Genomic DNA, 25786 nt, shown 5'->3' with positions numbered 1-25786 from the left:
ACCAAGACTCTCGTCTTCATGTTCATCTTCATCTGAAGACCAGGATCTTCATCTTCATCTGAAGACCAGGACTCTCATCTTCATCTGAAGACTAGGACCCTCGTCTTCATCTGAATACTAGGACCTTCATCTTCACTTCAACACCAAGACTCTTGTCTTCATCTTCATCTGAACACCAGGACCCTTGTCTTCATCTGAAGACCAGGACTCTCATCTTCATCTTCATCTGAAGACCAGGACTCTCATCTTCATCTGAAGACCAGGACCCTCGTCTTTATCTTCATCTGAATACCAGGACCTTCATCTTCACTTGAACACCAAGACTCTTGTCTTCATCTTCATCTTCATCTGAACACCAGGACTCTCGTCTTCATGTTCATCTTCATCTGAAGACTAGGATCTTCATCTTCATCTGAAGACCAGGACTCTCATCTTCATCTAAAGACCAGGACTCTCATCTTCATCTTCATCTGAAGACCAGGACCCTCCTCTTCATCTGAATACCAGGACCTTCATCTTCACTTGAACACCAAGACTCTTGTCTTCATCTTCATCTTCATCTGAACACCAGGACTCTCGTCTTCATCTGAAGACCAGGACCCTCGTCTTCATCTTCATCTGAACACCAGGACCCTCGTCTTCATCTTCATCTGAATACCAGGACCTTCATCTTCACTTGAACACCAAGACTCTCGTCTTCATCTTCATCTGAACACCAGGACCCTCGTCTTCACTTGAACACCAAGACTCTTGTCTTCATCTTCATCTTCATCTGAACACCAGGACTCTCGTCTTCATGTTCATCTTCTTCTGAAGACTAGGATCTTCATCTTCATCTGAAGACCAGGACTCTCATCTTCATCTTCATCTGAAGACCAGGACCCTCGTCTTCATCTTCATCTGAACACCAGGACCTTCATCTTCATCTTCATCTGAATACCAGGACCTTCATCTTGACTTGAACACCAAGACTCTCGTCTTCATCTTCATCCGAACACCAGGACCCTCGTCTTCATCTGAAGACCAGGACTCTCGTCTTCATCTGAAGACCAAGATCCTCGTCTTCATCTGAATACCAGGACCTTCATCTTCACTTGAACACCAAGACTTTCGTCTTCATCTGAACACCAGGACCCTCGTCTTCATCTGAATACCAGGACCTTCATCTTCACCTGACCACCAAGACTCTCGTCTTCATGTTCATCTTCATCTGAAGACCAGGATCTTCATCTTCATCTGAAGACCAGGACTCTCATCTTCATCTGAAGACCAGGACCCTCGTCTTCATCTGAATACCAGGACCTTCATCTTCACTTGAACACCAAGACTCTTGTCTTCATCTGAACACCAGGACCCTTGTCTTCATCTGAAGACCAGGACTCTCATCTTCATCTTCACCTGAACACCAGGACTCTCGTCTTCCTGTTCATTTTCATCTGAAGACCAGGATCCTCATCTTCATCTGAAGACCAGGACTCTCATCTTCATCTGAATACCAAGACCTTCATCTTCACTTGAACACCAATACTCTTGTCTTCATCTTCATTTGAACACCAGGACTCTCATCTTCATCTGAAGACCAGGACTCTTGTCTTCATCTTCATCTGAACACCAGGACCCTCGTCTTCATCTTCATCTGAATACCAGGACCTTCATCTTCACTTGAACACCAAGACTCTCGTCTTCATCTTCATCTGAACACCAGGACCCTCGTCTTCATCAGAAGACCAGGACTCTCGTCTTCATCTTCATCTGAAGACCAGGACCCTCGTCTTCATCTCAATAGCAGGACCTTCATCTTCACTTGAACACCAAGACCCTTGTCTTCATCTTCATCTGAACACCAGGACCCCCGTCTTCATCTGAAGACCAGGACTCTCATCTTCATCTTCCTGAACACCAGGACTCTCGTCTTCCTGTTCATTTTCATCTGAAGACCAGGATCTTCATCTTCATCTGAAGACCAGGACTCTCATCTTCATCTGAATACCAGGACCTTCATCTTCACTTGAACACCAAGACTCTTGTCTTCATCTTCATCTGAACACCAGGACTCTCATCTTCATCTGAAGACCAGGACTCTCGTCTTCATCTTCATCTGAACACCAGGACCCTCGTCTTCATCTTCATCTGAATACCAGGACCTTCATCTTCACTTGAACACCAAGACTCTCGTCTTCATGTTCATCTTCATCTGAAGACCAGGATCTTCATCTTCATCCAAAGACCAGGACTCTCATCTTCATCTGAAGACCAGTACTCTCATCTTCATCTTCATCTGAAGACCAGGACCCTCGTCTTCATCTGAAGACCAGGACCCTCATCTTCACTTGAACACCAAGACTCTTGTCTTCATCTTCATCTGAAGACCAGGACTCTCATCTTCATCTGAATACCAGGACCTTCATCTTCACTTGAACACCAAGACTCTTGTCTTCATCTTCACCTGAACACCAGGACTCTCCTCTTCCCGTTCATTTTCATCTGAAGACCAGGATCCTCATCTTCATCTGAAGACCAGGACTCTCATCTTCATCTGAATACCAGGACCTTCATCTTCACTTGAACACCAAGACTCTTGTCTTCATCTTCATCTGAACACCAAGACCCTTGTCTTCATCAGAAGACCAGGACTCTCGTCTTCATCTGAACACCAGGACCCTCGTCTTCATCTTCATCTGAATACCAGGACCTTCATCTTCACCTGAACACCAAGACTCTCGTCTTCAAGTTCATCTTCATCTGAAGACCAGGATTTTCATCTTCATCTGAAAACCAGGACTCTCATCTTCATCTGAAGACCAGTACTCTCATCTTCATCTTCATCTGAAGACCAGGACTCTCATCTTCATCTGAATACCAGGACCTTCATCTTCACTTGAACACCAAGACTCTTGTCTTCATCTTCATCTGAACACCATGACCCTTGTCTTCATCACTAGACCAGGACTCTCATATTCATCTTCATCTGAACACCAGGACCCTCGTCTTCATCTTCATCTGAATACAAGGACCTTCATCTTCACTTGAACACCAAGACTGTCATCTTCATGTTCATCTTCATCTGAAGATCAGGATCTTCATCTTCATCTGAAGACCAGGACTCTCATCTTCATCCACAGACCAGGACTCTCATCTTCATCTGAAGACCAGGACTCTCATCTTCATCTGAAGACCAGGACTCTCATCTTCATCTTCATCTGAACACCAGGACCCTCGTCTTCATCTTCATCTGAATACCAGGACCTTCATCTTCACTTGAACACCAAGACTGTCATCTTCATGTTCATCTTCATCTGAAGATCAGGATCTTCATCTTCATCTGAAGACCAGGACTCTCATCTTCATCTGAAGACCAGGACCCTCGTCTTCATCTGAATACCAGGACCTTCATCTTCACTAGAACACCAAGACTCTTGTCTTCATCTGAACACCAGGACCCTTGTCTTCATCTGAAGACCAGGACTCTCATCTACATCTTCACCTGAACACCAGGACTCTCGTCTTCCTGTTCATTTTCATCTGAAGACCAGGATCCTCATCTTCATCTGAAGACCAGGACTCTCATCTTCATCTGAATACCAGGACCTTCATCTTCACTTGAACACCAAGACTCTTGTCTTCATCTTCATCTGAACACCAAGACCCTTGTCTTCATCAGAAGACCAGGACTCTCGTCTTCATCTGAACACCAGGACCCTCGTCTTCATCTTCATCTGAATACCAGGACCTTCATCTTCACCTGAACACCAAGACTCTCGTCTTCATGTTCATCTTCATCTGAAGACCAGGATCTTCATCTTCATCTGAAGACCAGGACTCTCATCTTCATCTGAAGACCAGGACCCTCGTCTTCATCTTCATCTGAACACCAGGACCCTCGTCTTCATCTTCATCTGAATACCAGGACCTTCATCTTCACTTGAACACCAAGACTCTTGTCTTCATCTTCATCTGAACACCAAGACCCTTGTCTTCATCAGAAGACCAGGACTCTCGTCTTCATCTGATCACCAGGACCCTCGTCTTCATCTTCATCTGAATACCACGACCTTCATCTTCACCTGAACACCAAGACTCTCGTCTTCATGTTCATCTTCATCTGAAGACCAGGATCTTCATCTTCATCTGAAGACCAGGACTCTCATCTTCATCTGAAGACTAGGAACCTCGTCTTCATCTGAATACCAGGACCTTCATCTTCACTTCAACACCAAGACTCTTGTCTTCATCTTCATCTGAACACCAGGACCCTTGTCTTCATCTGAAGACCAGGACTCTCATCTTCATCTTCATCTGAAGACCAGGACTCTCATCTTCATCTGAATACCACGACCCTCGTCTTCATCTGAATACTAGGACCTTCATCTTCACTTGAACACCAAGACTCTTGTCTTCATCTTCATCTGAACACCAGGACCCTCGTCTTCATCTGAAGACCAGGACTCTCATCTTCATCTTCATCTGAAGACCAGGACTCTCATCTTCATCTGAACACCAGGACCCTCGTCTTTATCTTCATCTGAATACCAGGACCTTCATCTTCACTTGAACACCAAGACTCTTGTCTTCATCTTCATCTGAACACCAGGACTCTCGTCTTCATGTTCATCTTCATCTGAAGACTAGGATCTTCATCTTCATCTGAAGACCAGGACTCTCATCTTCATCTAAAGACCAGGACTCTCATCTTCATCTTCATCTGCACACCAGGACTCTCGTCTTCATCTGAAGACCAGGACCCTCGTCTTCATCTTCATCTGAACACCAGGACCCTCGTCTTCATCTTCATCTGAATACCAGGACCTTCATCTTCACTTGAACACCAAGACTCTCGTCTTCATCTTCATCTGAACACCAGGACCCTCGTCTTCACTTGAACACCAAGACTCTTGTCTTCATCTTCATCTTCATCTGAACACCAGGACTCTCGTCTTCATGTTCATCTTCTTCTGAAGACTAGGATCTTCATCTTCATCTGAAGACCAGGACTCTCATCTTCATCTTCATCTAAAGACCAGGACTCTCATCTTCATCTTCATCTGAAGACCAGGACCCTCATCTTCATCTGAATACCAGGACCTTCATCTTCACTTGAACACCAAGACTCTTGTCTTCATCTTCATGTTCATCTGAACACCAGGACTCTCGTCTTCATCTGAAGACCAGGACCCTCGTCTTCATCTTCATCTGAACACCAGGACCTTCATCTTCATCTTCATCTGAATACCAGGACCTTCATCTTGACTTGAACACCAAGACTCTCGTCTTCATCTTCATCCGAACACCAGGACCCTCGTCTTCATCTGAAGACCAGGACTCTCGTCTTCATCTGAAGACCAAGACCCTCGTCTTCATCTGAATACCAGGACCTTCATCTTCACTTGAACACCAAGACTTTCGTCTTCATCTGAACACCAGGACCCTCGTCTTCATCTGAATACCAGGACCTTCATCTTCACCTGACCACCAAGACTCTCGTCTTCATGTTCATCTTCATCTGAAGACCAGGAACTTCATCTTCATCTGAAGACCAGGACTCTCATCTTCATCTGAAGACCAGGACCCTCGTCTTCATCTGAATACCAGGACCTTCATCTTCACTTGAACACCAAGACTCTTGTCTTCATCTGAACACCAGGACCCTTGTCTTCATCTGAAGACCAGGACTCTCATCTTCATCTTCACCTGAACACCAGGACTCTCGTCTTCCTGTTCATTTTCATCTGAAGACCAGGATCCTCATCTTCATCTGAAGACCAGGACTCTCATCTTCATCTGAATACCAGGACCTTCATCTTCACTTGAACACCAATACTCTTGTATTCATCTTCATGTTCATCTGAACACCAGGACTCTTGTCTTCATCTTCATCTGAACACCAGGACCCTCGTCTTCATCTTCATCTGAATACCAGGACCTTCATCTTCACTTGAACACCAAGACTCTCGTCTTCATCTTCATCTGAACACCAGGACCCTCGTCTTCATCAGAAGACCAGGACTCTCGTCTTCATCTTCATCTGAAGACCAGGACCCTCGTCTTCATCTCAATAGCAGGACCTTCATCTTCACTTGAACACCAAGACCCTTGTCTTCATCTTCATCTGAACACCAGGACCCCCGTCTTCATCTGAAGACCAGGACTCTCATCTTCATCTTCACCTGAACACCAGGACTCTCGTCTTCCTGTTCATTTTCATCTGAAGACCAGGATCTTCATCTTCATCTGAAGACCAGGACTCTCATCTTCATCTGAATACCAGGACCTTCATCTTCACTTGAACACCAAGACTCTTGTCTTCATCTTCATCTGAACACCAGGACTCTCGTCTTCATGTTCATCTTCTTCTGAAGACTAGGATCTTCATCTTCATCTGAAGACCAGGACTCTCATCTTCATCTTCATCTAAAGACCAGGACTCTCATCTTCATCTTCATCTGAAGACCAGGACCCTCATCTTCATCTGAATACCAGGACCTTCATCTTCACTTGAACACCAAGACTCTTGTCTTCATCTTCATGTTCATCTGAACACCAGGACTCTCGTCTTCATCTGAAGACCAGGACCCTCGTCTTCATCTTCATCTGAACACCAGGACCTTCATCTTCATCTTCATCTGAATACCAGGACCTTCATCTTGACTTGAACACCAAGACTCTCGTCTTCATCTTCATCCGAACACCAGGACCCTCGTCTTCATCTGAAGACCAGGACTCTCGTCTTCATCTGAAGACCAAGACCCTCGTCTTCATCTGAATACCAGGACCTTCATCTTCACTTGAACACCAAGACTTTCGTCTTCATCTGAACACCAGGACCCTCGTCTTCATCTGAATACCAGGACCTTCATCTTCACCTGACCACCAAGACTCTCGTCTTCATGTTCATCTTCATCTGAAGACCAGGATCTTCATCTTCATCTGAAGACCAGGACTCTCATCTTCATCTGAAGACCAGGACCCTCGTCTTCATCTGAATACCAGGACCTTCATCTTCACTTGAACACCAAGACTCTTGTCTTCATCTGAACACCAGGACCCTTGTCTTCATCTGAAGACCAGGACTCTCATCTTCATCTTCACCTGAACACCAGGACTCTCGTCTTCCTGTTCATTTTCATCTGAAGACCAGGATCCTCATCTTCATCTGAAGACCAGGACTCTCATCTTCATCTGAATACCAGGACCTTCATCTTCACTTGAACACCAATACTCTTGTCTTCATCTTCATTTGAACACCAGGACTCTCATCTTCATCTGAAGACCAGGACTCTTGTCTTCATCTTCATCTGAAGACCAGGACCCTCGTCTTCATCTGAAGACCAGGACTTTCATCTTCACTTGAATACCAAGACTCTTGTCTTCATCTTCATCTGAAGACCAGGACTCTCATCTTCACTTGAACACCAAGACTCTTGTCTTCATCTTCATCTTCATCTGAACACCAGGACTCTCGTCTTCATCTGAAGACCAGGACTCTCGTCTTCATCTTCATCTGAACACCAGGACCCTCGTCTTCATGTTCTTCTTCAACTGAAGACCAGGACTCTCATCTTCATCTTCATCTGAAGACCAGGACTCTCATCTTCATCTTCATCTGAAGACCAGGACTCTCGTCTTCATCTTCATCTGAACACCAGGACCCTCGTCTTCATCTTCATCTGAATACCAGGACCTTCATCTTCACTTGAACACCAAGACTCTTGTCTTCATCTTCACCTGAACACCAGGACTCTCGTCTTCCCGTTCATTTTCATCTGAAGACCAGGATCCTCATCTTCATCTGAAGACCAGGACTCTCATCTTCATCTGAATACCAGGACCTTCATCTTCACTTGAACACCAAGACTCTTGTCTTCATCTTCATCTGAACACCAAGACCCTTGTCTTCATCAGAAGACCAGGACTCTCGTCTTCATCTGATCACCAGGACCCTCGTCTTCATCTTCATCTGAATACCACGACCTTCATCTTCACCTGAACACCAAGACTCTCGTCTTCATGTTCATCTTCATCTGAAGACCAGGATCTTCATCTTCATCTGAAGACCAGGACTCTCATCTTCATCTGAAGACTAGGACCCTCGTCTTCATCTGAATACTAGGACCTTCATCTTCACTTCAACACCAAGACTCTTGTCTTCATCTTCATCTGAACACCAGGACCCTTGTCTTCATCTGAAGACCAGGACTCTCATCTTCATCTTCATCTGAAGACCAGGACTCTCATCTTCATCTGAAGACCAGGACCCTCGTCTTTATCTTCATCTGAATACCAGGACCTTCATCTTCACTTGAACACCAAGACTCTTGTCTTCATCTTCATCTTCATCTGAACACCAGGACTCTCGTCTTCATGTTCATCTTCATCTGAAGACTAGGATCTTCATCTTCATCTGAAGACCAGGACTCTCATCTTCATCTAAAGACCAGGACTCTCATCTTCATCTTCATCTGAAGACCAGGACCCTCCTCTTCATCTGAATACCAGGACCTTCATCTTCACTTGAACACCAAGACTCTTGTCTTCATCTTCATCTTCATCTGAACACCAGGACTCTCGTCTTCATCTGAAGACCAGGACCCTCGTCTTCATCTTCATCTGAACACCAGGACCCTCGTCTTCATCTTCATCTGAATACCAGGACCTTCATCTTCACTTGAACACCAAGACTCTCGTCTTCATCTTCATCTGAACACCAGGACCCTCGTCTTCACTTGAACACCAAGACTCTTGTCTTCATCTTCATCTTCATCTGAACACCAGGACTCTCGTCTTCATGTTCATCTTCTTCTGAAGACTAGGATCTTCATCTTCATCTGAAGACCAGGACTCTCATCTTCATCTTCATCTGAAGACCAGGACCCTCGTCTTCATCTTCATCTGAACACCAGGACCTTCATCTTCATCTTCATCTGAATACCAGGACCTTCATCTTGACTTGAACACCAAGACTCTCGTCTTCATCTTCATCCGAACACCAGGACCCTCGTCTTCATCTGAAGACCAGGACTCTCGTCTTCATCTGAAGACCAAGACCCTCGTCTTCATCTGAATACCAGGACCTTCATCTTCACTTGAACACCAAGACTTTCGTCTTCATCTGAACACCAGGACCCTCGTCTTCATCTGAATACCAGGACCTTCATCTTCACCTGACCACCAAGACTCTCGTCTTCATGTTCATCTTCATCTGAAGACCAGGATCTTCATCTTCATCTGAAGACCAGGACTCTCATCTTCATCTGAAGACCAGGACCCTCGTCTTCATCTGAATACCAGGACCTTCATCTTCACTTGAACACCAAGACTCTTGTCTTCATCTGAACACCAGGACCCTTGTCTTCATCTGAAGACCAGGACTCTCATCTTCATCTTCACCTGAACACCAGGACTCTCGTCTTCCTGTTCATTTTCATCTGAAGACCAGGATCCTCATCTTCATCTGAAGACCAGGACTCTCATCTTCATCTGAATACCAAGACCTTCATCTTCACTTGAACACCAATACTCTTGTCTTCATCTTCATTTGAACACCAGGACTCTCATCTTCATCTGAAGACCAGGACTCTTGTCTTCATCTTCATCTGAACACCAGGACCCTCGTCTTCATCTTCATCTGAATACCAGGACCTTCATCTTCACTTGAACACCAAGACTCTCGTCTTCATCTTCATCTGAACACCAGGACCCTCGTCTTCATCAGAAGACCAGGACTCTCGTCTTCATCTTCATCTGAAGACCAGGACCCTCGTCTTCATCTCAATAGCAGGACCTTCATCTTCACTTGAACACCAAGACCCTTGTCTTCATCTTCATCTGAACACCAGGACCCCCGTCTTCATCTGAAGACCAGGACTCTCATCTTCATCTTCCTGAACACCAGGACTCTCGTCTTCCTGTTCATTTTCATCTGAAGACCAGGATCTTCATCTTCATCTGAAGACCAGGACTCTCATCTTCATCTGAATACCAGGACCTTCATCTTCACTTGAACACCAAGACTCTTGTCTTCATCTTCATCTGAACACCAGGACTCTCATCTTCATCTGAAGACCAGGACTCTCGTCTTCATCTTCATCTGAACACCAGGACCCTCGTCTTCATCTTCATCTGAATACCAGGACCTTCATCTTCACTTGAACACCAAGACTCTCGTCTTCATGTTCATCTTCATCTGAAGACCAGGATCTTCATCTTCATCCAAAGACCAGGACTCTCATCTTCATCTGAAGACCAGTACTCTCATCTTCATCTTCATCTGAAGACCAGGACCCTCGTCTTCATCTGAAGACCAGGACCCTCATCTTCACTTGAACACCAAGACTCTTGTCTTCATCTTCATCTGAAGACCAGGACTCTCATCTTCATCTGAATACCAGGACCTTCATCTTCACTTGAACACCAAGACTCTTGTCTTCATCTTCACCTGAACACCAGGACTCTCCTCTTCCCGTTCATTTTCATCTGAAGACCAGGATCCTCATCTTCATCTGAAGACCAGGACTCTCATCTTCATCTGAATACCAGGACCTTCATCTTCACTTGAACACCAAGACTCTTGTCTTCATCTTCATCTGAACACCAAGACCCTTGTCTTCATCAGAAGACCAGGACTCTCGTCTTCATCTGAACACCAGGACCCTCGTCTTCATCTTCATCTGAATACCAGGACCTTCATCTTCACCTGAACACCAAGACTCTCGTCTTCAAGTTCATCTTCATCTGAAGACCAGGATTTTCATCTTCATCTGAAAACCAGGACTCTCATCTTCATCTGAAGACCAGTACTCTCATCTTCATCTTCATCTTCATCTGAAGACCAGGACTCTCATCTTCATCTGAATACCAGGACCTTCATCTTCACTTGAACACCAAGACTCTTGTCTTCATCTTCATCTGAACACCATGACCCTTGTCTTCATCACTAGACCAGGACTCTCATATTCATCTTCATCTGAACACCAGGACCCTCGTCTTCATCTTCATCTGAATACAAGGACCTTCATCTTCACTTGAACACCAAGACTGTCATCTTCATGTTCATCTTCATCTGAAGATCAGGATCTTCATCTTCATCTGAAGACCAGGACTCTCATCTTCATCCACAGACCAGGACTCTCATCTTCATCTGAAGACCAGGACTCTCATCTCCATCTGAAGACCAGGACTCTCATCTTCATCTTCATCTGAACACCAGGACCCTCGTCTTCATCTTCATCTGAATACCAGGACCTTCATCTTCACTTGAACACCAAGACTGTCATCTTCATGTTCATCTTCATCTGAAGATCAGGATCTTCATCTTCATCTGAAGACCAGGACTCTCATCTTCATCTGAAGACCAGGACCCTCGTCTTCATCTGAATACCAGGACCTTCATCTTCACTAGAACACCAAGACTCTTGTCTTCATCTGAACACCAGGACCCTTGTCTTCATCTGAAGACCAGGACTCTCATCTACATCTTCACCTGAACACCAGGACTCTCGTCTTCCTGTTCATTTTCATCTGAAGACCAGGATCCTCATCTTCATCTGAAGACCAGGACTCTCATCTTCATCTGAATACCAGGACCTTCATCTTCACTTGAACACCAAGACTCTTGTCTTCATCTTCATCTGAACACCAAGACCCTTGTCTTCATCAGAAGACCAGGACTCTCGTCTTCATCTGAACACCAGGACCCTCGTCTTCATCTTCATCTGAATACCAGGACCTTCATCTTCACCTGAACACCAAGACTCTCGTCTTCATGTTCATCTTCATCTGAAGACCAGGATCTTCATCTTCATCTGAAGACCAGGACTCTCATCTTCATCTGAAGACCAGGACCCTCGTCTTCATCTTCATCTGAACACCAGGACCCTCGTCTTCATCTTCATCTGAATACCAGGACCTTCATCTTCACTTGAACACCAAGACTCTCGTCTTCATCTTCATCTGAACACCAGGACCCTCGTCTTCACTTGAACACCAAGACTCTTGTCTTCATCTTCATCTTCATCTGAACACCAGGACTCTCGTCTTCATGTTCATCTTCTTCTGAAGACTAGGATCTTCATCTTCATCTGAAGACCAGGACTCTCATCTTCATCTTCATCTAAAGACCAGGACTCTCATCTTCATCTTCATCTGAAGACCAGGACCCTCATCTTCATCTGAATACCAGGACCTTCAACTTCACTTGAACACCAAGACTCTTGTATTCATCTTCATGTTCATCTGAACACCAGGACTCTCGTCTTCATCTGAAGACCAGGACCCTCGTCTTCATCTTCATCTGAACACCAGGACCCTCGTCTTCATCTTCATCTGAATACCAGGACCTTCATCTTGACTTGAACACCAAGACTCTCGTCTTCATCTTCATCCGAACACCAGGACCCTCGTCTTCATCTGAAGACCAGGACTCTCGTCTTCATCTGAAGACCAAGACCCTCGTCTTCATCTGAATACCAGGACCTTCATCTTCACTTGAACACCAAGACTTTCGTCTTCATCTTCATCTGAACACCAGGACCCTCGTCTTCATCTGAATACCAGGACCTTCATCTTCACCTGACCACCAAGACTCTCGTCTTCATGTTCATCTTCATCTGAAGACCAGGATCTTCATCTTCATCTGAAGACCAGGACTCTCATCTTCATCTGAAGACCAGGACCCTCGTCTTCATCTGAATACCAGGACCTTCATCTTCACTTGAACACCAAGACTCTTGTCTTCATCTGAACACCAGGACCCTTGTCTTCATCTGAAGACCAGGACTCTCATCTTCATCTTCACCTGAACACCAGGACTCTCGTCTTCCTGTTCATTTTCATCTGAAGACCAGGATCCTCATCTTCATCTGAAGACCAGGACTCTCATCTTCATCTGAATACCAGGACCTTCATCTTCACTTGAACACCAAGACTCTCATCTTCATGTTCATCTTCATCTGAAGACCAGGATCTTCATCTTCATCCAAAGACCAGGACTCTCATCTTCATCTTCATCTGAAGACCAGGACCCTCGTCTTCATCTGAAGACCAGGACCTTCATCTTCACTTGAATACCAAGACTCTTGTCTTCATCTTCATCTGAAGACCAGGACTCTCATCTTCACTTGAACACCAAGACTCTTGTCTTCATCTTCATCTTCATCTGAACACCAGGACTCTCGTCTTCATCTGAAGACCAGGACTCTCGTCTTCATCTTCATCTGAACACCAGGACCCTCGTCTTCATGTTCTTCTTCATCTGAAGACCAGGACTCTCATCTTCATCTTCATCTGAAGACCAGGACTCTCATCTTCATCTTCATCTGAAGACCAGGACTCTCGTCTTCATCTTCATCTGAACACCAGGACCCTCGTCTTCATCTTCATCTGAATACCAGGACCTTCATCTTCACTTGAACACCAAGACTCTTGTCTTCATCTTCACCTGACCACCAGGACTCTCGTCTTCCCGTTCATTTTCATCTGAAGACCAGGATCCTCATCTTCATCTGAAGACCAGGACTCTCATCTTCATCTGAATACCAGGACCTTCATCTTCACTTGAACACCAAGACTCTTGTCTTCATCTTCATCTGAACACCAGGACCCTTGTCTTCATCTGAAGACCAGGACTCTCATCTTCATCTTCATCTGAAGACCAGGACTCTCATCTTCATCTGAAGACCAGGACCCTCGTCTTTATCTTAATACTAGGACCTTCATCTTCACTTGAACACCAAGACTCTTGTCTTCATCTTCATCTGAACACCAGGACCCTCGTCTTCATCTGAAGACCAGGACTCTCATCTTCATCTTCATCTGAAGACCAGGACTCTCATCTTCATCTGAACACCAGGACCCTCGTCTTTATCTTCATCTGAATACCAGGACCTTCATCTTAACTTGAACACCAAGACTCTTGTCTTCATCTTCATCTTCATCTGAACACCAGGACTCTCGTCTTCATGTTCATCTTCATCTGAAGACTAGGATCTTTATCTTCATCTGAAGACCAGGAGTCTCATCTTCATCTTCATCTAAAGACCAGGACTCTCATCTTCATCTTCATCTGAAGACCAGGACCCTCGTCTTCATCTGAATACCAGGACCTTCATCTTCACTTGAACACCAAGACTCTTGTCTTCATCTTCATGTTCATCTGAAGACCAGGACTCTCGTCTTCATTTGAAGACCAGGACCCTCGTCTTCATCTTCATCTGAACACCAGGACCCTCGTCTTCATCTTCATCTGAATACCAGGACCTTCATCTTCACTTGAACACCAAGACTCTCGTCTTCATCTTCATCTGAACACCAGGACCCTCGTCTTCATCAGAAGACCAGGACTCTCGTCTTCATCTTCATCTGAAGACCAGGACCCTCGTCTTCATCTCAATAGCAGGACCTTCATCTTCACTTGAACACCAAGACCCTTGTCTTCATCTTCATCTGAACACCAGGACCCCCGTCTTCATCTGAAGACCAGGACTCTCATCTCCATCTTCACCTGAACACCAGGACTCTCGTCTTCCTGTTCATTTTCATCTGAAGACCAGGATCTTCATCTTCATCTGAAGACCAGGACTCTCATCTTCATCTGAATACCAGGACCTTCATCTTCACTTGAACACCAAGACTCTTGTCTTCATCTTCATCTGAACACCAGGACTCTCATCTTCATCTGAAGACCAGGACTCTCGTCTTCATCTTCATCTGAACACCAGCACCCTCGTCTTCATCTTCATCTGAATACCAGGACCTTCATCTTCACTTGAACACCAAGACTCTCGTCTTCATGTTCATCTTCATCTGAAGACCAGGATCTTCATCTTCATCCAAAGACCAGGACTCTCATCTTCATCTGAAGACCAGTACTCTCATCTTCATCTTCATCTGAAGACCAGGACCCTCGTCTTCATCTGAAGACCAGGACCCTCATCTTCACTTGAACACCAAGACTCTTGTCTTCATCTTCATCTGAAGACCAGGACTCTCATCTTCATCTGAATACCAGGACCTTCATCTTCACTTGAACACCAAGACTCTTGTCTTCATCTTCACCTGAACACCAGGACTCTCGTCTTCCCTTTCATTTTCATCTGAAGACCAGGATCCTCATCTTCATCTGAAGACCAGGACTCTCATCTTCATCTGAATACCAGGACCTTCATCTTCACTTGAACACCAAGACTCTTGTCTTCATCTTCATCTGAACACCAAGACCCTTGTCTTCATCAGAAGACCAGGACTCTCGTCTTCATCTGAACACCAGGACCCTCGTCTTCATCTTCATCTGAATACCAGGACCTTCATCTTCACCTGAACACCAAGACTCTCGTCTTCAAGTTCATCTTCATCTGAAGACCAGGATCTTCATCTTCATCTGAAGACCAGGACTCTCATCTTCATCTGAAGACCAGTACTCTCATCTTCATCTTCATCTTCATCTGAAGACCAGGACTCTCATCTTCATCTGAATACCAGGACCTTCATCTTCACTTGAACACCAAGACTCTTGTCTTCATCTTCACCTGAACACCAGGACTCTCGTCTTCCCGTTCATTTTCATCTGAAGACCAGGATCCTCATCTTCATCTGAAGACCAGGACTCTCATCTTCATCTGAATACCAGGACCTTCATCTTCACTTGAACACCAAGACTCTTGTCTTCATCTTCATCTGAACACCAAGACCCTTGTCTTCATCAGAAGACCAGGACTCTCGTCTTCATCTGAACACCAGGACCCTCGTCTTCATCTTCATCTGAATACCAGGACCTTTATCTTCACTTGAACACCAAGACTCTTGTCTTCATCTTCATCTTCATCTGAACACCAGGACTCTCGTCTTCATGTTCATCTTCTTCTGAACACCAGGACCCTCGTCTTCATCTGAAGACCAAGACTCTCATCTTCATCTTCATCTGAAGACCAGGACTCTCATCTTCATCTGAACACCAGGACCCTCGTCTTTATCTTCATCTGAATACCAGGACCTTCATCTTCACTTGAACACCAAGACTCTTGTCTTCATCTTCATCTTCATCTGAACACCAGGAATTTCGTCTTCATGTTCATCTTCTTCTGAACACCAGGACCCTCGTCTTCATCTGAAGACCAGGACTCTCATCTTCATCTTCACCTGAACACCAGGACTCTCGTCTTCCTGTTCATTTTCATCTGAAGACCAGGATCCTCATCTTCATCTGAAGACCAGGACTCTCATCTTCATCTGAATACCAGGACCTTCATCTTCACTTGAACACCAAGACTCTTGTCTTCATCTTCATCTGAACACCAGGACTCTCATCTTCATCTGAAGACCAGGACTCTCGTCTTCATCTTCATCTGAACACCAGGACCCTCCTCTTCATCTGAAGACCAGGACCCTCATCTTCACTTGAACACCAAGACTCTTGTCTTCATCTTCACCTGAACACCAGGACTCTCGTCTTCCCGTTCATTTTCATCTGAAGACCAGGATCCTCATCTTCATCTAAATATCAGGACCTTCATCTTCACTTTAACACCAAGACTCTTGTCTTCATCTTCAACGGAACACCAAGACCCTTGTCTTCATCAGAAGACCAGGACTCTCGTCTTCATCTGAACACCAGGACCCTCGTCTTCATCTTCATCTGAATACCAGGACCTTCATCTTCACCTGAACACCAAGACTCTCGTCTTCATGTTCATCTTCATCTGAAGACCAGGACTCTCATCTTCATCTTAAGACCAGGACCCTCGTCTTCATCTGAATACTAGGACCTTCATCTTCACTTGAACACCAAGACTCTTGTCTTCATCTTCATCTGAACACCAGGACCCTCGTCTTCATCTTCATCTGAATACCAGGAACTTCATCTTCACTTGAACACCAAGACTCTTGTCTTCATCTTCATCTGAAGACCAGGACTCTCGTCTTCATCTTCATCTTCATCTGAACACCAGGACCCTCGTCTTCATCTTCATCTGAATACCAGGAACTTCATCTTCACTTGAACACCAAGACTCTTGTCTTCATCTTCACCTGAACACCAGGACTCTCGTCTTCCCGTTCATTTTCATCTGAAGACCAGGATCCTCATCTTCATCTGAAGACCAGGACTCTCATCTTCATCTGAATACCAGGACCTTCATCTTCACTTTAATACCAAGACTCTTGTCTTCATCTTCAACTGAACACCAAGACCCTTGTCTTCATCAGAAGACCAGGACTCTTGTCTTCATCTGAACACCAGGACCCTCGTCTTCATCTGAAGACCAGGACTCTCATCTTCATCTGAAGACCAGGACTCTCATCTTCATCTGAACACCAGGACCCTCGTCTTTATCTTCATCTGAATACCAGGACCTTCATCTTTACTTGAACACCAAGACTCTTGTCTTCATATTCATCTTCATCTGAACACCAGGACTCTCGTCTTCATGTTAATCTTCTTCTGAAGACTAGGATCTTCATCTTCATCTGATGACCAGGACTCTCATCGTCATCTTCATCTAAAGACCAGGACTCTCATCTTCATCTTCATCTAAAGACCAGGACCCTCGTCTTCATCTTAATACCAGGACCTTCATCTTCACTTGAACACCAAGACTCTTGTCTTCATTTTCATGTTCATCTGAACACCAGGACTCTCGTCTTCATCTGAAGACCAGGACCCTCGTCTTCATCTTCATCTGAACACCAGGACCCTCGTCTTCATCTTCATCTGAATACCAGGACTCTCGTCTTCATCTGAAGACCAGGACCCTCGTCTTCATCTTCATCTGAACACCAGGACCCTCGTCTTCATCAGAAGACCAGGACTCTCGTCTTCATCTTCATCTGAAGACCAGGACCCTCGCCTTCATCTCAATACCAGGACCTTCATCTTCACTTGAACACCAAGACCCTTGTCTTCATCTTCATCTGAACACCAGGAACCTCGTCTTCATCTGAAGACCAGGACTCTCGTCTTCATCTGAAGACCAAGACCCTCGTCTTCATCTGAATACCAGGACCTTCATCTTCACTTGAACACCAAGACTTTCGTCTTCATCTTCATCTGAACACCAGGACCCTCGTCTTCATCTGAATACCAGGACCTTCATCTTCACCTGACCACCAAGACTCTCGTCTTCATGTTCATCTTCATCTGAAGACCAGGATCTTCATCTTCATCTGAAGACCAGGACTCTCATCTTCATCTGAAGACCAGGACCCTCGTCTTCATCTGAACACCAGGACCTTCATCTTCACTTGAACACCAAGACTCTTGTCTTCATCTGAACACCAGGACCCTTGTCTTCATCTGAAGACCAGGACTCTAATCTTCATCTTCACCTGAACACCAGGACTCTCGTCTTCCAGTTCATTTTCATCTGAAGACCAGGATCCTCATCTTCATCTGAAGACCAGGACTCTCATCTTCATCTGAATACCAGGACCTTCGTCTTCACTTGAACACCAATACTCTTGTCTTCATCTGAACACCAGGACTCCCATCTTCATCTGAAGACCAGGACTCTTGTCTTCATCTTCATCTGAACACCAGGACCCTCGTCTTCATCTTCATCTGAATACCAGGACCTTCATCTTCACTTGAAAACCAAGACTCTTGTCTTCATCTTCACGTGAACACCAGGACTCTCGTCTTCCCGTTCATTTTCATCTGAAGACCAGGATCCTCATCTTCATCTGAAGACCAGGACTCTCATCTTCATCTGAATACCAGGACCTTCATCTTCACTTGAACACCAAGACTCTTGTCTTCATCTTCATCTGAACACCAAGACCCTTGTCTTCATCAGAAGACCAGGACTCTCGACTTCATCTGATCACCAGGACCCTCGTCTTCATCTTCATCTGAATACCAGGACCTTCATCTTCACCTGAACACCAAGACTCTCGTCTTCATGTTCATCTTCATCTGAAGACCAGGATCTTCATCTTCATCTTCATCTGAAGACCAGGACTCTCATCTTCATCTGAACACCAGGACCCTCGTCTTTATCTTCATCTGAATTCCAGGACCTTCATCTTAACTTGAACACCAAGACTCTTGTCTTCATCTTCATCTGAACATCAGGACTCTCGTCTTCATGTTCATCTTCATCTGAAGACTAGGATCTTCATCTTCATCTGAAGACCAGGACTCTCATCTTCATCTTCATCTAAAGACCAGGACTCTCATCTTGATCTTCATCTGAAGACCAGGACCCTCGTCTTCATCTGAATACCAGGACCTTCATCTTCACTTGAACACCAAGACTCTTGTCTTCATCTTCATGTTCATCTGAACACCAGGACTCTCGTCTTCATTTGAAGACCAGGACCCTCGTCTTCATCTTCATCTGAACACCAGGACCCTCGTCTTCATCTTCATCTGAATACCAGGACCTTCATCTTCACTTGAACACCAAGACTCTCGTCTTCATCTTCATCTGAACACCAGGACCCTTGTCTTCATCAGAAGACCAGGACTCTCGTCTTCATCTTCATCTGAAGACCAGGACCCTCGTCTTCATCTCAATACCAGGACCTTCATCTTCACTTGAACACCAAGACTCTTGTCTTCATCTTCAACTGAACACCAAGACCCTTGTCTTCATCAGAAGACCAGGACTCTTGTCTTCATCTGAACACCAGGACCCTCGTCTTCATCTGAAGACCAGGACTCTCATCTTCATCTGAAGACCAGGACTCCTCATCTTCATCTGAACACCAGGACCCTCGTCTTTATCTTCATCTGAATACCAGGACCTTCATCTTCACTTGAACACCAAGACTCTTGTCTTCATATTCATCTTCATCTGAACACCAGGACTCTCGTCTTCATGTTAATCTTCTTCTGAAGACTAGGATCTTCATCTTCATCTGATGACCAGGACTCTCATCTTCATCTTCATCTAAAGACCAGGACTCTCATCTTCATCTTCATCTAAAGACCAGGACCCTCGTCTTCATCTTAATACCAGGACCTTCATCTTCACTTGAACACCAAGACTCTTGTCTTCATCTTCATGTTCATCTGAACACCAGGACTCTTGTCTTCATCTGAAGACCAGGACCCTCGTCTTCATCTTCATCTGAACACCAGGACCCTCGTCTTCATCTTCATCTGAATACCAGGACCTTCATCTTCACTTGAACACCAAGACTCTCGTCTTCATCTTCATCTGAACACCAGGACCCTCCTCTTCATCTGAAGACCAGGACCCTCATCTTCACTTGAACACCAAGACTCTTGTCTTCATCTTCACCTGAACACCAGGACTCTCGTCTTCCCGTTCATTTTCATCTGAAGACCAGGATCCTCATCTTCATCTAAATATCAGGACCTTCATCTTCACTTTAACACCAAGACTCTTGTCTTCATCTTCAACGGAACACCAAGACCCTTGTCTTCATCAGAAGACCAGGACTCTCGTCTTCATCTGAACACCAGGACCCTCGTCTTCATCTTCATCTGAATACCAGGACCTTCATCTTCACCTGAACACCAAGACTCTCGTCTTCATGTTCATCTTCATCTGAAGACCAGGACTCTCATCTTCATCTTAAGACCAGGACCCTCGTCTTCATCTGAATACTAGGACCTTCATCTTCACTTGAACACCAAGACTCTTGTCTTCATCTTCATCTGAACACCAGGACCCTCGTCTTCATCTTCATCTGAATACCAGGAACTTCATCTTCACTTGAACACCAAGACTCTTGTCTTCATCTTCATCTGAAGACCAGGACTCTCGTCTTCATCTTCATCTTCATCTGAACACCAGGACCCTCGTCTTCATCTTCATCTGAATACCAGGAACTTCATCTTCACTTGAACACCAAGACTCTTGTCTTCATCTTCACCTGAACACCAGGACTCTCGTCTTCCCGTTCATTTTCATCTGAAGACCAGGATCCTCATCTTCATCTGAAGACCAGGACTCTCATCTTCATCTGAATACCAGGACCTTCATCTTCACTTTAATACCAAGACTCTTGTCTTCATCTTCAACTGAACACCAAGACCCTTGTCTTCATCAGAAGACCAGGACTCTTGTCTTCATCTGAACACCAGGACCCTCGTCTTCATCTGAAGACCAGGACTCTCATCTTCATCTGAAGACCAGGACTCTCATCTTCATCTGAACACCAGGACCCTCGTCTTTATCTTCATCTGAATACCAGGACCTTCATCTTTACTTGAACACCAAGACTCTTGTCTTCATATTCATCTTCATCTGAACACCAGGACTCTCGTCTTCATGTTAATCTTCTTCTGAAGACTAGGATCTTCATCTTCATCTGATGACCAGGACTCTCATCGTCATCTTCATCTAAAGACCAGGACTCTCATCTTCATCTTCATCTAAAGACCAGGACCCTCGTCTTCATCTTAATACCAGGACCTTCATCTTCACTTGAACACCAAGACTCTTGTCTTCATTTTCATGTTCATCTGAACACCAGGACTCTCGTCTTCATCTGAAGACCAGGACCCTCGTCTTCATCTTCATCTGAACACCAGGACCCTCGTCTTCATCTTCATCTGAATACCAGGACTCTCGTCTTCATCTGAAGACCAGGACCCTCGTCTTCATCTTCATCTGAACACCAGGACCCTCGTCTTCATCAGAAGACCAGGACTCTCGTCTTCATCTTCATCTGAAGACCAGGACCCTCGCCTTCATCTCAATACCAGGACCTTCATCTTCACTTGAACACCAAGACCCTTGTCTTCATCTTCATCTGAACACCAGGAACCTCGTCTTCATCTGAAGACCAGGACTCTCGTCTTCATCTGAAGACCAAGACCCTCGTCTTCATCTGAATACCAGGACCTTCATCTTCACTTGAACACCAAGACTTTCGTCTTCATCTTCATCTGAACACCAGGACCCTCGTCTTCATCTGAATACCAGGACCTTCATCTTCACCTGACCACCAAGACTCTCGTCTTCATGTTCATCTTCATCTGAAGACCAGGATCTTCATCTTCATCTGAAGACCAGGACTCTCATCTTCATCTGAAGACCAGGACCCTCGTCTTCATCTGAACACCAGGACCTTCATCTTCACTTGAACACCAAGACTCTTGTCTTCATCTGAACACCAGGACCCTTGTCTTCATCTGAAGACCAGGACTCTAATCTTCATCTTCACCTGAACACCAGGACTCTCGTCTTCCAGTTCATTTTCATCTGAAGACCAGGATCCTCATCTTCATCTGAAGACCAGGACTCTCATCTTCATCTGAATACCAGGACCTTCGTCTTCACTTGAACACCAATACTCTTGTCTTCATCTTCATCTGAACACCAGGACCCTCGTCTTCATCTTCATCTGAATACCAGGACCTTCATCTTCACTTGAAAACCAAGACTCTTGTCTTCATCTTCACGTGAACACCAGGACTCTCGTCTTCCCGTTCATTTTCATCTGAAGACCAGGATCCTCATCTTCATCTGAAGACCAGGACTCTCATCTTCATCTGAATACCAGGACCTTCATCTTCACTTGAACACCAAGACTCTTGTCTTCATCTTCATCTGAACACCAAGACCCTTGTCTTCATCAGAAGACCAGGACTCTCGACTTCATCTGATCACCAGGACCCTCGTCTTCATCTTCATCTGAATACCAGGACCTTCGTCTTCACTTGAACACCAATACTCTTGTCTTCATCTTCATCTGAACACCAGGACCCTCGTCTTCATCTTCATCTGAATACCAGGACCTTCATCTTCACTTGAAAACCAAGACTCTTGTCTTCATCTTCACGTGAACACCAGGACTCTCGTCTTCCCGTTCATTTTCATCTGAAGACCAGGATCCTCATCTTCATCTGAAGACCAGGACTCTCATCTTCATCTGAATACCAGGACCTTCATCTTCACTTGAACACCAAGACTCTTGTCTTCATCTTCATCTGAACACCAAGACCCTTGTCTTCATCAGAAGACCAGGACTCTCGACTTCATCTGATCACCAGGACCCTCGTCTTCATCTTCATCTGAATACCAGGACCTTCATCTTCACCTGAACACCAAGACTCTCGTCTTCATGTTCATCTTCATCTGAAGACCAGGATCTTCATCTTCATCTTCATCTGAAGACCAGGACTCTCATCTTCATCTGAACACCAGGACCCTCGTCTTTATCTTCATCTGAATTCCAGGACCTTCATCTTAACTTGAACACCAAGACTCTTGTCTTCATCTTCATCTGAACATCAGGACTCTCGTCTTCATGTTCATCTTCATCTGAAGACTAGGATCTTCATCTTCATCTGAAGACCAGGACTCTCATCTTCATCTTCATCTAAAGACCAGGACTCTCATCTTGATCTTCATCTGAAGACCAGGACCCTCGTCTTCATCTGAATACCAGGACCTTCATCTTCACTTGAACACCAAGACTCTTGTCTTCATCTTCATGTTCATCTGAACACCAGGACTCTCGTCTTCATTTGAAGACCAGGACCCTCGTCTTCATCTTCATCTGAACACCAGGACCCTCGTCTTCATCTTCATCTGAATACCAGGACCTTCATCTTCACTTGAACACCAAGACTCTCGTCTTCATCTTCATCTGAACACCAGGACCCTTGTCTTCATCAGAAGACCAGGACTCTCGTCTTCATCTTCATCTGAAGACCAGGACCCTCGTCTTCATCTCAATACCAGGACCTTCATCTTCACTTGAACACCAAGACCCTTGTCTTCATCTTCACCTGAACACCAGGACCCTCGTCTTCATCTGAAGACCAGGACTCTCATCTTCATCTTCACCTGAACACCAGGACTCTCGTCTTCCTGTTCATTTTCATCTGAAGACCAGGATCCTCATCTTCATCTGAAGACCAGGACTCTCATCTTCATCTGAATACCAGGACCTTCATCTTCACTTGAACACCAAGACTCTTGTCTTCATCTTCATCCTAACACCAGGACTCTCATCTTCATCTGAAGACCAGGACTCTCGTCTTCATCTTCATCTGAACACCAGGACCCTCGTCTTCATCTTCATCTGAATACCAGGACCTTCATCTTCACTTGAACACCAAGACTCTCGTCTTCATGTTCATCTTCATCTGAAGACCAGGATCTTCATCTTCATCCAAAGACCAGGACTCTCATCTTCATCTGAAGACCAGTACTCTCTTCATCTGAAGACCAGGACCCTCGTCTTCATCTGAAGACCAGAATCCTCATCTTCACTTGAACACCAAGACTCTTGTCTTCATCTTCATCTGAAGACCAGGACTCTCATCTTCATCTGAATACCAGGACCTTCATCTTCACTTGAACACCAAGACTCTTGTCTTCATCTTCATCCTAACACCAGGACTCTCATCTTCATCTGAAGACCAGGACTCTCGTCTTCATCTTCATCTGAACACCAGGACCCTCGTCTTCATCTTCAAATGAATACCAGGACCTTCATCTTCACTTGAACACCAAGACTCTCGTCTTCATGTTCATCTTCATCTGAAGACCAGGATCTTCATCTTCATCCAAAGACCAGGACTCTCATCTTCATCTGAAGACCAGTACTCTCTTCATCTGAAGACCAGGACCCTCGTCTTCATCTGAAGACCAGAATCCTCATCTTCACTTGAACACCAAGACTCTTGTCTTCATCTTCATCTGAAGACCAGGACTCTCATCTTCATCTGAATACCAGGACCTTCATCTTCACTTGAACACCAAGACTCTTGTCTTCATCTTCACCTGAACACCAGGACTCTCGTCTTCCCGTTCATTTTCATCTGAAGACCAGGATCCTCATCATCATGTGAAGACCAGGACTCTCATCTTCATCTGAATACCAGGACCTTCATCTTCACTTGAACACCAAGACTCTTGTCTTCATCTTCATCTGAACACCAAGACCCTTGTCTTCATCAGAAGACCAGGACTCTCGTCTTCATCTGAACACCAGGACCCTCGTCTTCATCGTCATCTGAATACCAGGACCTTCATCTTCACCTGAACACCAAGACTCTCGTCTTCATGTTCATCTTCATCTGAAGACCAGGATCTTCATCTTCATCTGAAGACCAGGACTCTCGTCTTCATCTGAACACCAGGAACCTCGTCTTCATCTTCATCTGAATACCAGGACCTTCATCTTCACCTGAACACCAAGACTCTCGTCTTCATGTTCATCTTCATCTGAAGACCAGGATCTTCATCTTCATCTGAAGACCAGGACTCTCATCTTCATCTGAAGACCAGGACCCTCGTCTTCATCTGAATACTCGGACCTTCATCTTCACTTGAACACCAAGACTCTTGTCTTCATCTTCATCTGAACACCAGGACCCTCGTCTTCATCTGAAGACCAGGACTCCCATCTTCATCTTCATCTGAAGATCAGGACTCTCATCTTCATCTGAACACCAGGACCCTCGTCTCTATCTTCATCTGAATACCAGGACCTTCATCTTCACTTGAACACCAAGACTCTTGTCTTCATCTTCATCTTCATCTGAACACCAGGACTCTCGTCTTCATGTTCATCTTCTTCTGAAGACTAGGATCTTCATCTTCATCTGAAGACCAGGACTCTCATCTTCATCTGAAGACCAGGACCCTCGTCTTCATCTGAATACCAGGACCTTCATCTTCACTTGAACACCAAGACTCTTGTCTTCATCTTCATGTTCATCTGAACACCAGGACTCTCGTCTTCATTTGAAGACCAGGACCCTCGTCTTCATCTTCATCTGAACACCAGGACCCTCGTCTTCATCTTCATCTGAATACCAGGACCTTCATCTTCACTTGAACACCAAGACTCTCGTCTTCATCTTCATCTG

This window comes from Amphiprion ocellaris, chromosome 12 (assembly GCF_022539595.1).
Source record: "Amphiprion ocellaris isolate individual 3 ecotype Okinawa chromosome 12, ASM2253959v1, whole genome shotgun sequence".
Classification (NCBI taxonomy): Eukaryota; Metazoa; Chordata; class Actinopteri; family Pomacentridae; genus Amphiprion; species Amphiprion ocellaris.
Note: the sequence above shows the minus strand (reverse complement) of the source record.